Genomic DNA, 13,318 nt, shown 5'->3' with positions numbered 1-13,318 from the left:
GTGTGATTATCAGTATTATTGGCACCTAAGGGACCCCAAAAGGTAATTACTTACTTGATTTGGTAGGCGATTGACGAGTTTGAAAAGAACAAATTCAGTAGAATGACAGTGAAAAAGCCAGATTCCCATACAGCGAGTCATCTCCGAGAAAAGGGAATCAGTAAGCAGCGTACTCCAGTGCTTAGGAAAAAGTGTTTAGGTGTGAAGACAAGCTCGTGTGGATTGGGAGAATCTTGGACATATCTTTAGTCTCAAAGGAAAGAGCCAATGAAAGGATTTCAGAGGAATAGAGTCTGGAGGCAAAAGTTACTATAGAGGAAAGATGGGAATAAACTAGGGATACACAGAGGCTACCTTGTAGGATATGAGGAAGATCTTTTCCTCTGAGTTTAGAAGAGACCCGATAAGAATGCTGCAAGTCTGAGCATGGGAAGTAGTCATCAAAAATTAGTAGAGATCTTACCTGATGGTCTGCAAAGGATGCAAAATGCTTTGGTTTTAGTTTTATTTGTTTTGGTTTCGTTTTTTTCTGTCAACATGTGAAACAAGTGTTGATTATGTGGCTCAGTGAAAATGGAAGGGGTTTGGGAGAATGACTGAAAGTGTGAAGACGTGGGACTTACCTTACCAAAGTTGGAGGCTGTACTTTTGTCAAGGCACAGATCTCTGTTGTTCAGTGTTTTTCTCCATAAAGCTGAAAGAGTAAATAAAATATGAAAGGTACAACAGATGTTGTGAAAGGTAAAGAAACTGTTCAAAAGGAAAGAAAAACTGGGAAGGTGGAAAGGAGGGAAGAAAAGAAAGAAAGAAAGAAAGAAAGAAAGAAAGAAAGAAAGAAAGAAAGAAAGAAAGAAAGAAAGAAAAGAAAGAAAGAAAGAAAGAAAAGAAGGAAATACACAAGATAGCTAAAACAATTGTACTACTAATTTCTAAGGGTAGTACAATTTCTATGGGTAGTACAAAGAAAGGAAGAAAGAAAGAAAGAAAAGAAAGGATGAAAGAAAGAAAGATACACAAGATAGCTAAGATAATTGTACTACTAATTTCTATGGGTTTATTGAAAGGAAAAGTTAATGCCTAATTGTTTGATAAATATTGCATACCTATATTTGGTAATCTGAGCAACTACTTTGAGGATAACACCATATGCAATACAACAACCATTGTTAATTTCCTATCATCTTGGTTTTAAATTCTGTATCTCTACTGATTTTTTTATTCTCTTTAAAATAAAAGAAAAAAGCAAAAAGGAAGAAGAAAAGAGAGGTAGGGATGTTGAGGTGGGATTACATCGAAGTCCAGCTGTAGGAATGAGTGTCAGGCTTATTTTTACTAACTGTGAATATAATAATTCTAGCAAGAAGTAATCCTGAGATCAAGACTTTCCAAGGTCCAGGGAATCACTGTTTATTCTCCAGTGTTAGTGAGGGCTCTGTTCTTGGCACTGACAATCATGCCTGAGGGGCTTCACTTCACCACACAATTTCATTCTTTTTATCCAGGCCCAGGATTCCTAACTCTCAGGAACCATAAAAATGTGTAAATAAATGCTAGACAGTATCTCTAACATTGAAGTTAACCTACTGATACTTATTGGTTATTATATTGAGAGAAAGGAAATGGCCATCCTTCATTTCCTATTGTTTCTCTTTGGGCAGGAATGTGGTGTCTACGTCAATTTTGAAATACTTTTTTCTACCGCTATTCATTTACATTGGAAAAGATAAATGACGGCGGAAAAATACAGCTTTTAGAAGCTTTTGGCAGAGATTGCTAATGGGTTTTAGATATGTTTCTTACAAAGAAGTCGCTTGCTTCTTTTCCGTTTGGAAATCGCACCACAGTTAAGATGGAAGTGGATTTGTCTGTGATTATTGATGTACAGAAGAGTTGATGCCTACAGAGAAGCAGTCCTGTCAGACCCCTCAAGTGCACATGCCAATCTCATGGTTGTCTGCTCTGACCTGGAGTGAATCACTTAATTACTGTGCATTTCAGTTCGCTAGCTGTAAGTGTGAGACCATGTTGCTTAGCAAACAGAAGAGCAGAGGAGAATGAAGAGAACTGCTTGAATGTTATCTTACCACTGATATTAATGTCTCTGGACAAGTAATTACATTAAGAGAGACTGTTTCTTCACATACAAAAAATCATCCACTTCCTCTCTTACAAGAAAATGTAAAGGTTTAGGCATTTAATTGTTATATTTATACTGTAGCATATCATATACATATATATATAATTTAAAATCTCTCTATAATCTACGTGATGACAAATGTATTTCCAAGGAATAAGTTGAACAAAATGATCAACAAAAATTGTCAATGTGGAAACTGGATCCCTTAATCTTGCAATTTTTCTATGCAGTTTGGATCTCTATTTCACTTACATGATTATGTAAGTAAAACATGATAACATCAAGAATTAAACTAAATAAATTATAAATGAATAATATTTTTTTCTATTTGCAAAACTATTTTCACAGGAATTTTATTAAGTTTAAGAAGATGTCACAGTTGTGATTCTCTAATTGTCTAATATCCACTGAGAATAATTCATGCACTAGGCAATATGTGAGACCAGAAAACCCAAAGTCAGTAGAATGATATGATTTTCAGCCTCTGAAAGTCCATTGTTTAGGGATACCAGCTGGGGTCCATGTATTTTGATGTGAATATTATGAAATAATCATGAAATATATTCTATGTGTTCTAATATGGTTAGGTTCTAAACTTTTGGCTTTAGAAAAACATGTAGGCTGTATTTTTAAAACAATTTTAGGTTGAGAACAATATGGAATGTAAAGCATAGTTATTTCCTATATCCTCAACACCTGGGTAGGTTCCCCTGCAATCAATATCTTACATCAGTGGTAAACTTTGTATAGTCACTGAGCCAGCATTGACATATCATTATCAGAAGAGTTGATGCCTATTAGTTCATTTAGAGTTCACTTTTAGTGTTGCATATTCTATGAGATTTGACAAATGTATAATGATATGAATCCACCACTGTAATATCATACTAAGCATTTTTACTGCCCTAAGAATGTACTGTCCTCTGCCTATTTATCCTGCCCTCCACTGTCACTACTGACAATTACTAATATTTTTACTGGCTCCATATTTTTGTCTTTTTTCAGTATAAAATTATACACTGTGTGACTTTCCAGATTGGCTCGTTTCACTTAATGATGTGTACTTAACTTTCCTTTGATTCTTTTGTATTTTTATGACACAGTTTTCTTTATTGCTGAATATTTCATTTTCCAGATGTGCAACAGTTTATTTATCCATCAAGTATTGCAGAACATCTTTTTTGCTTAGAAATTATGGCAAAATAATTATACATAAAGTGTTGTAGATATCCATGTACAGGATATTCATGTATGGAGGTTCTCAACTCCGTTGGTTAAATAGCAAGAAGAGCACATCTTGATTATATAATAAGAATATGTTTAGTCTAGTAAGAAAGACAAAATATCTTCCAAAGGGGCAGTAAGAGTTTTCATTTTCACTATCAGTGGATCTGAGTTCCTGTTGTTGCACGTATTTGTCAGCATTTGGTGTCAGTGTTTTGGATTTCATTCATTCTAATAGTGTATGCAGTGGTATCTATTCTTGTTTTAATCCTTTTGGACTCTTGACTGATGTCTTCCAACCATATATTATGGTGTGCTGTGTTGTAATAAAGGAACAGATTAAATAACAAGAATTTCTAGGTGGAAAGTGGAGAGTACAGCAGAGAGAGTAGAATCAGATAAATGAAGCTTTTGTGAAAATGATCATGGGTTAAGGAAGACACGGTAAGTAGCAAATATTTGGGGATGTAGGATAGACTGGGTAAACAGTTTTAGGAGGACAGTACATACGGTATATCTAGAGAGAATTCCAGAATGAAAACCCATATGAGTTACGTTGGATTGTATTTTTCAGAAAGACAAGAAAGCTTACTTAATGTTACAGAGAATTATTAAATAGTTTCAACTAGAAAAATTTGATTAATACACCCATAGACACTTATAAAAATTGAGAAAAAATTAAAGATACTAGAGTTTTATAGATTTGTTTAAAATTACTATGGTAATGAGAATAAATTTAAAAATTAAAATGTAACAAAATAAATATTAAATGTTGATAATTAAAGAACTGGAGCAATAGACACATGAAAGTTTGTCATAATTTTTGATTTTGTGTATGTGTGACAAATTTTTCTAATAGTTTTGAAAATCACAAGTGCTTGAATACCTAGGATTGTCAATATTTATAATTTGACACAGACTTACATATAAGTAGGATTATGTATGTGGTAAAATTGACTATGAACAGGAGGGTGGTCATGACTAGTCAGGTACATATTGCAAATTGACAGGTCACGTGTGCTGTAGACTTTAATTGATGAAGCATAAATGAACACATTTTGTTTAAAATTATGACATTAATGACACCTCCTAGCTTGGCTGGATAGAGAAGAAATAAAAGACAATCAAGGACCCAAAGCTATGAAAATAACAATATCAGACCACTGAAGAGAGTACAAGAGGCTATTAAAGGAATCAAGGTGGAATGGTTCAAGAGGCACAAAGTGAACCAAGAAACAACACAGTTGCTATGGGATGAATTTATATTACACTTGTATGTATGACTGAATTTCATAAATTATATGCTACCTTCCTTTGGGCTTTAGCTGTGTGCTAGAGGCTGTACATAGAATCCAATACATAATCATAAGTAGTTTTTCTCTGTGTTAATTGTTCTTTCCTGTTCATGATGATTTCCTGTTTGTTACAATGTTCTTCCAAATGAAAAACTCAAATTTATTTATCTATAGAGTAATAATGAGGTTTTGAAGGTTTTAACAATAAAGAAAGTAAATCTCAGATTGAAATGCAGAGGTCTAGCTTTTATGCTACATTCAGAACACTTCTTATTTAATAATAAATAGACTGTAGCTGAAATAGGTTTTTGAATCAAAACTAACTAAATCATAAATAGGATCATTCATCTAGTACTTTGATTATTAGATCAATCAAATTTGTTTTCCCCATTGTTGATAACAAAATGTAATTTTACACAGGCTGAAACTAGAAAACTAATAAATAACTAGGCATATTGCAGTCAATCTTGGGTTAAAGTCCCTTTTAATGATATCAATAGTTAATATTTATTAACTGCATGCTGAATATCAGGCCAGCCACCATTTACAATTCATCTCATTTAATCCTTATAACTTTTCTATGAGGTTTGTAATATTTAAAATCAGTTCATGGTGAAAACATTAAAATTCAGAAAGACTAAATAATTTGCTCAGAGTCACCGAGCCAGGAAGTGACTGAGTAGGAATTTGGCCCCAGGAGTTATCACTATTCTAAGACACATTATTCTGTCTGCTTTTGTGTGTGTTTGAGAATTTTTTGAATATAATATACTGCATGAAGTTTATTATACTGTGTTACATTATCTCCTTGGGCCAGACGTTCAGCACACTCTATCACAGGAATCTGGAGCCAAAATGCCCAATCATTTACCTTTAACTGGAATATGTAGACATTACCAGGTGCTATAAAAAATCATCTGTTTTCAGAACCTCTGAGAAGTAATGCAATAGCTAAGTTTTCAGTTAACATTCATGAGTGAAAGCAAGGGCTTTTCATAGATATTTTAAGGTTTTAGTGAAAATTGTATAACACATGGGAGAACAAGAACAATTATGGACATATTATGAAGTGGATTATTTGAAAGTGGAAATTAAAATGCCCTCTGTTATAGAATATGTCCAACTCTACATGACAGTATAGAAAAAAATTAACAAGTTATATGATCATAAGTATTTGACAGGCTTGTATTCTCTCAAAAGTTTTGTAGAAACTCAAAGACAAAATTATGGATAGTACGGGTTCCAATCTGTGATGGTACAGGGCACTCTAGCCTGATGAGTCCGCTGCCTCCTCCTGGGAATTTTCAAAGTGCCTCCAGGCTCACAGGGGCTTCTAAGGTACAAGATTCTGTCTTCTGTGCTGGGTGACCCTGGTAAGCAAATCACAGCAGACTGGTTCAGAGACAGATCAGAAGGAAACCTACAAGGAAGAAAATCAGAGCCTGAGGGAAGAGAAAGAGGAGATCCCTGAATACTACTAGGAGAACTGCTAGGCTCCTACATGCCTCAAATTTCTCCCCAGTATCAGTTATTATGTTTGCTACACTGGTTACAGAAAGAGAGAGACAGAGAGAAAGAGGAGGGGGAGGAGAGAGGGGGAAGAGAGAGGGACAGGGAGGGAGAGAGAGAAGGAGGGAGAGGGAGAGGGAGAGGAGAGAGAGAATTAACGCCATCTTATTCATGTTTTCTCAGTGTACGGTTTGTCTTTTTCATTACATTTTTCAAGTCTTCACTCTTCAGACCTGACCCAGGTCCACTTACTAAGGCAGTTTGAAATGATTTCAATGTTTACGTACATAGAAAGCATCTCAAACTTGACATGAATGAATGATTTCCTAGTATCCGCTCTTAGTCTTCCATTTGGTTAATGGTGATCTCATTCCTCTATTTTCCCAGGCCTTAAGCCTTGAAGATCAGCCTCCTTTGCTTATAGTCCACATCCACCCAACCACCTTCTCTTTCTCCAGGTATCCAGGAGACATCAGTGCTGTGTTCTGAATATTTGTGTTCTCCCAAACTTGTTATGTTGAGGTCCTCAGCCCTCCTGCTGATACTGTTGGAGCAGAGGCATTTGGGAGGTGATTAGGTCATGAAAGTGGGGCCTCGTAAACCACATTGATGACATTATACATGAGGCATAAGACAGACCTGTGCTTCTTCAAGGATTTGAGGTTACAACCAACCATGGCTGTCTAGCAAGCAGGCCCTCACTGGACGCCAAATCTGTCAGTGTAGTAATATTGAACTTCTGAGCATTGAGGACTGAGAAACAAACTTCTGTTGTTTGTACTCCACCTTGTTTGTAGTATTTTTGTTGCAACAGCCTAAAAAGACTGCTACTCCTTACCACTTCTATTGCTTTCACGTTAGCCAAAGCCTCTACTGTCTCATTCCTGGATAAGTACAAAAATTTCCTGAGTGGTTTCTCTGCTTTTACCTCCTCTTTCTGCAGGTTTGGTCCAGTTAAAATGTGCATGCACCAGGCATATTGTCTTTACCTGGGACTCTGTTTCAGTCCCTTGGCTTAGTTTCTGTGGGTGATTTCTTAAGGCATCCCCTCGTAGGGATTTGCCCATAATTCTGTCTGAAAATTCATAGTACAATCACAGTCCATATGCTTGCATTTCCCACTTCCTCTTTCCTGCACTAGTTTTTCTTCTGTATAGCAGTATATGTGTTTGTGTGGTACTAGCAATTCAACTCAGGGCCCTTCAGATGTTAAGCAAGTGCTATATCACTGAGCTACATTCCCAGTCTTTAAAAAAAAATAAACAGGGTTCAGCTTGGCTTCCAAATCTTTGTCTATGTTGTTGTTATTTTGCTTTTTTTTTTCTTTACTCTAACATAACATAAAAAAGATAAACGAATTTTTTCATTTTTTACTGGTACATATTTGCAGTTAATAATGTTTATATTCCTCATGGGGAGTTCATACACAGACATTTTAATTCTTTTGAAATTTCCTTTCTTTCCTCTCCCTTCTCTTTCACCTCCTTCCATCCCTTGATCTTCTTCCAGTTTGAGAAAGCTCTATTTCTATTCTTCCTATTATCTATCTTTTGTCTTGCTCTTTATTTATGGTTTGGGCTGCTCATGTAAAAGAAATCATGCCATATTTAAGCTTGTGTGTCAGATTTATTTCAGTTAACAAGATAGTCTCTGGGTGCACCCATTTTGTTACAAATGACCCAAGTTTATCCTTCTTTTTGACAAAGTAGTAGTCCACTTTGTGTAAATACTATATTTTCTTTATCCACTCACCTGTTGGTGGACATATATGATGCTTCCAAGATTTACTGTTTTGAATTGTGCTGCTATAAACATGGGTATTCATGTATTACTGTATACGATGTGTTTAATTCTTCCAAGAAGATGCCTCAAAAGGGAATAGCTAGCTCAAATGGAATTTCTAAACTAAAAATTTTAGTTTAGAAAAGTTTTAGTTTGTGGAGGAATCATCAGCCCTTTTTAAAGTTTTATTTTAAGACAAGATCTTGCTCAATTGCCTAGGCTGGTGTTTCACTAAGGCCAGCTCTCCTTAACACTTCTATCTTCAAACTGTTATTTAATGTCTCCAGATAGTGGGATGATGAGTGACTTGTACTTCAAATTTTGACATTTTTTCAATATTAAATAGTAAGCATATTCAGAGGAAGGAGGATTTCTGTGTCAGAGTCAGGGAGGACTTATTACACTGGCTGTATTGAAACGTGGAAAAAGTGGAGGGTAGCATGTGCATGGCCTGTCTTAAACACAGACAGAAAAGCCAAGCTAGTCTCTTCTTTTACCTGAAATCTTGCATGTGCAATTAAGAGCAGACTTTATAGGACAGAGGAATGTTACTTTAATCAAGCGTGGTTTCATGGAAGAAAATAATCACAGCATTATTTCCATAATTTCTCTTAATCTTTTCTTTTTTGTCATTTCCAAGTAATCTTTAGTGTCCTTGCAAACAACTTTTCTACATCTCTCACAACTTTGTAGCTCCTAAAAACTTGCATTTTACATTATAAGAATCTCACTTGTAATGATGTGTCATTAATATGTTTTTACAAAGCTCTAATTATCTAGCCATTGCCAGTGAATTTTTGTTCCAATAATTTTAAATGGAAGGAGAAAACATTAATAAGACAATTGTTAGCCAGCAAATAAAGCTTTTCATGCTTAAAAATGTAAGGAATTTTGACAGTTGTGTTTTCTTTGATTTGGTTAAAATGTCAAAGGACTTCTATTGCATATATTCATTTTAATTTTATTTTTCTCAGTCTCGTTTTCATCACTTCTATTCTTGCAGGTAGAAAATGGCATCTTTGAAATAAATTTGTCTTCCCCTACAAAAGTGTTTCCCCTCCATGCTAAACAGGACCATGATTCCAGCAGGTAGCACGTCGGAGGAGGCCAGATCAGCACTTCATATGGGAAGAAAGGAATCAGAGACAAGCACACCTTGTATTATCAGTTAACATTTACTCTGCCTATTCCGAACTGAGACCTTTCCAGAAAAGGGGCACCAGATAGGACATAGACTCAACAGAATTTACCTAACCGTGGTCCATTTGTATCAGAGGACAGGTGAAATGGTTGGAGAAAAGACTGTCTCAAATACCTCATGGTAGAATGGGCAAAGCTTTTTCGAAGTCAGGTTTGCATGGTAGAATGGGCAAAGCTTTTTCGAAGTCAGGTTTGCATATATTGTATGGCAGTGAGTCAGCATTTTAGACTTTAAAACAATAGAAAATCACACTAACACAAACCTAGATGACACAGAGGATCCCTGAGCAGGGGGTAAGGTTTGGGAACTTTTTTCTTTTATCAAAAGCTCAACTTATTTATAATGTCTCTGATGATTTTCTGAGTGCCTTCATGCAGAGAGCTTCGCAATTTCCAGTGTGAGAGGTATACTTCTGCCCTTTGAGTTTCTGGAATGGAATATTAACAGAATGTGAATTTAATGGGCTCATTTGCATTTCTGGGAGAGTCTACCTTTTTAACATAATGGAGAGCAGGAGCATGAGTGTCATGAACCAAACATTTAGTAAAGTGATGGAGTCTCAGATTAAAAGTGAAACATTCATTGCAAATGTAAACAAGAGCAAGAAGGATAGCTATTTATAGGAATAATCGTTATTTTATAGCAATTATTTTTGAATTATGTGGAACTCTCGGGGTGGGGATATAGTAAAGGGTCAGACCAGGGCTCATGTTAGAGGCACAGTGGGTCAGAGAAATGACCAGGTTGCCACATACTTACAATTAGTGTCTACAAACTGTTTCACAAGTGTGTAACAAACTGCCCCTAGAAATGGCAATAACTTCAGTAGTTTTATTGAGATGTTTTCAGTTTCCACCTTATGAGTATGAAAGGTAGAATTTTTGTCACCACAATTCTGTACCTCCTTCCTTTCCATTCTTTACACAGTTCTGTCACTCAAATGCATTCATAGCCTATTCAATTCTTTCATCTCTATCTTACCCTATTTTGTATTTCCTCAACTTTGTTTTTTTTAGTAGTACTGGGAATTGAACTCAGGGCCTTGTGCATGCTAGGCAAGCCCTCTACCACTGAGCAACATCCCCATCCCTTCTTCAACTTTCTTGATCCAACTTCCTCATTTAAATTTAGCATTCTTACTTTTTCATGTGTTCTCAACTTAGGGTGAACAGCTGGATTCCAGTGTGCAGTTTGTAGATGTGCAAAAACTTTCCCCCTGGTGTTGGTTTCTGTTCAGGCATTTAAATGATGTCCTCACTAGGCCTGACCCTGGCAGACTGTATCAGCATCTCTCTTATGTCTTCTCTCCCTTACAGAATTTTATTCTTCTCACAGAGAGCACAAAGGATGATGACCAGCTACCAAAGTCTACCAACAACAAACAAATGCCACACACATTCCTAATCTCTCCAGGAAGTAGTCACAAGATTACATTTCTTTCTAATGTTTGGTGAAATATTTCAATATATAGATTGCACCATCCCTAATATTTTGCCTTACCTTATGGCAATTTCAGCATTTGAAGAATTAAGACTACTTAGACCATTTCCTTAGGAAAAGAGGCTAGTATTCTCATCAGAGTCAAAGAATAGGAAAACTATTATATGAAACAGAATATTGCAGGAAGAAAAAAGTCAATTTCTGATAATGAAAATATATGTTTTATGGCATATGTGAGAGACAACAATTCAACTTCAAAAGCCTGGGACACAGAACCTAAGCTGTCTACATAGAATAACATATAAAGAGGCTGGGCCATCTTGCCTTCAGATTAAGTAATGAGTCTGTAGTCTAGCAGAAACGAATAAGACAGTGAAATGAAACATCTTGTATGAGAGGATTTGTAAGGCCATGTTTGTCTCACACTTATGATCATCGTCTTCTTTAGTAGACGGAAGCCTTAGAGAAGTTTTGGCCACACAAGACCTGAAGGAAACTGTGATTTTCCCCATCTGGGCAGAATCCACCAGGTAGAGAGAACCCAGAATATCTTGGGAAGGATGACTGTATCATTTAATCATCAAAATTAGGGAGATTTGAGGGTGAAGATGGTCTTGGCAAATGCAAACACTGATGGGAAGCTGGCATAATATATGTCAACTGGGGCAGTAGCAGGCAGGCAGAATGCACAGGAACCCCTAACCTTACGAGGTTTAAGAAGTGACTTTAATGAAGACAGGAGGGGCTGGGGATTTAGTTCAGTGGCACAGCACCTGTCTGGCGAGCGCAAGGTCGTGAGTTTGATTCCCGGTACTGGAAAAAAAAACAACAAAAAAAATGTAGACAGGAAGTAGAGTAGTGGTTAGCAGAGACGAGAGGGAAGGACTTAATGAGGAGTCAGTATTTAATGGACATAATGAGGAGTCAGTCCTTAATGGGTGAAGAGTCTAGGTTTGAAACGTGAAAAAGTTGTGAAGGTAGGGAGTGGTGATGGTTTAATGGAATGGTGAATGTGTTTAATGCCACTAAGCAGTAGACTTAACAAATGGTTAAAGTGATAAATTTTATATCTTATGCATCTTACTACAATATCTTATTGTTTGACTGAACAATGAAAGTTTACTCACAAACAAAAGGATTGTCTGTAATGTGTTGCTGGCTAACTGTGCCTGAAGAAGCCATGTAATTCTTTTCCTGAGTCTGGGAGGCAGTGAATGTTCTCACACAGTTAAGAAAGCTACAGACAGGTCAGCAAAAGCTGAAGAATCAAGAAATGAGTGGAGTAAGAGCTCTTGAGGAGAATATAGGCCAAGGGCAGAAGATGTGATGGGAACAAGAGTCTTTCAACGTATATAGCATGGGTAGAGGAGCAGAAGTACATACCTCCTTTCCATTATCCCCATCCTATGTAAGCTTTTCAAAGTTTAGGTTTTAACCTCTAGGGTGAAAAACGGACTGAGGTTGATCTTGCAGTGAAAAAGATTCACTTTCCTCCACTTGGGGCTGCAAAGCAGAGCTTAAATTCCCAGTAAAAAAAGTTGAATATGTAGTGTGTATATTTGATGTTCTGAGATTTATAAGTAGAGTAAATGACATTTTCTTTCTCATGGTCTAGGACAGTAGTGCAAACCTATGGCATGCAAGCCACAGGAGGCTGTTAGTAACATTGAAAGCTCTAAAAGATTCACCGTCACTGGTCTAGGAAATCCACTGGATGTCCATTTGCCTTTGGATCTAAGATCAGAGAATATATTTTCTGGTTTAGCCTACTGTGGGTTAGAGTAGTGTTTGATTTATGATTAATTTACTAGTTAGGAATACTTATGTTTACACATGTATAATTATATTTTCTTTAATGTACCATTTGAAAAAGTCCTCCAGTTTACTGTTTATACTTCCTAGTAATTAATGTAGCTAAAACACTTTGTTTCCTTTAATGCCATATTTCAAAATGTGTGATAATAGTCAATAAAAAACAGTTGAATTTACATAAACTTGCTCTGCCTGTATCTTCCACTGAATTATTTCCAGAATTCCTCTCATACATAAAATGCAGAGTAATGAAATAGACAATTGAGAATCTAACAGGTACAGTGCCCTGCGTTAATCTTTCAGGACTACAGCGGTGGGTAGAAAACTGAAGCATTGTTTCCAACTGATCCTACACTCAGGATTCCTTTTTCTATTCTTTGACGCTAGTTACAGCACTAATTTCTTTCATATTTCCTCTTGTCTCTGATTCATTTGTTGAAAAAATATTTAAAAGGAATTTTCTCTGTATACATAACTACACAGGGTAGTTTAAAAATGTTAATAGAATAATTTGAAATAAAGTATTTGTGGTCATGTGTTAATGCCCTATTTTCCAATATGTTACCCTAAAGGCAAAGATGTAGAAATTTGTGTAATGAACTTGATAAAAAGGGCTTTGTAGACTAAGGAGGCTCTATATCTCTATGATACTATGAAATGGATGTGGAAAAGAAATTTTCATGTTTTTAGTCATTACGTGATGATACCTGTGGATCCTTTCTGGACAGCAAAGAGAATCATGTGATAGTGTACCACAATCTTTCTTTATTTCTCACCACCTGAACACATACAATTACAGAATATAAATTAGCTGTCATTTATTAAAGGACATTTAACTCCTCGATCAAGAAAATATGACTTATTTACAATTTTAATGACGGATCATGGAATCTGAAACCTGCACTGCTGATAGCTTTC

Source organism: Chinchilla lanigera, unplaced genomic scaffold (genome assembly GCF_000276665.1).
Source record: "Chinchilla lanigera isolate Chin_1 unplaced genomic scaffold, ChiLan1.0 scaffold00017, whole genome shotgun sequence".
NCBI lineage: Eukaryota > Metazoa > Chordata > Mammalia > Rodentia > Chinchillidae > Chinchilla > Chinchilla lanigera.
This window is presented reverse-complemented; position numbering follows the sequence as displayed.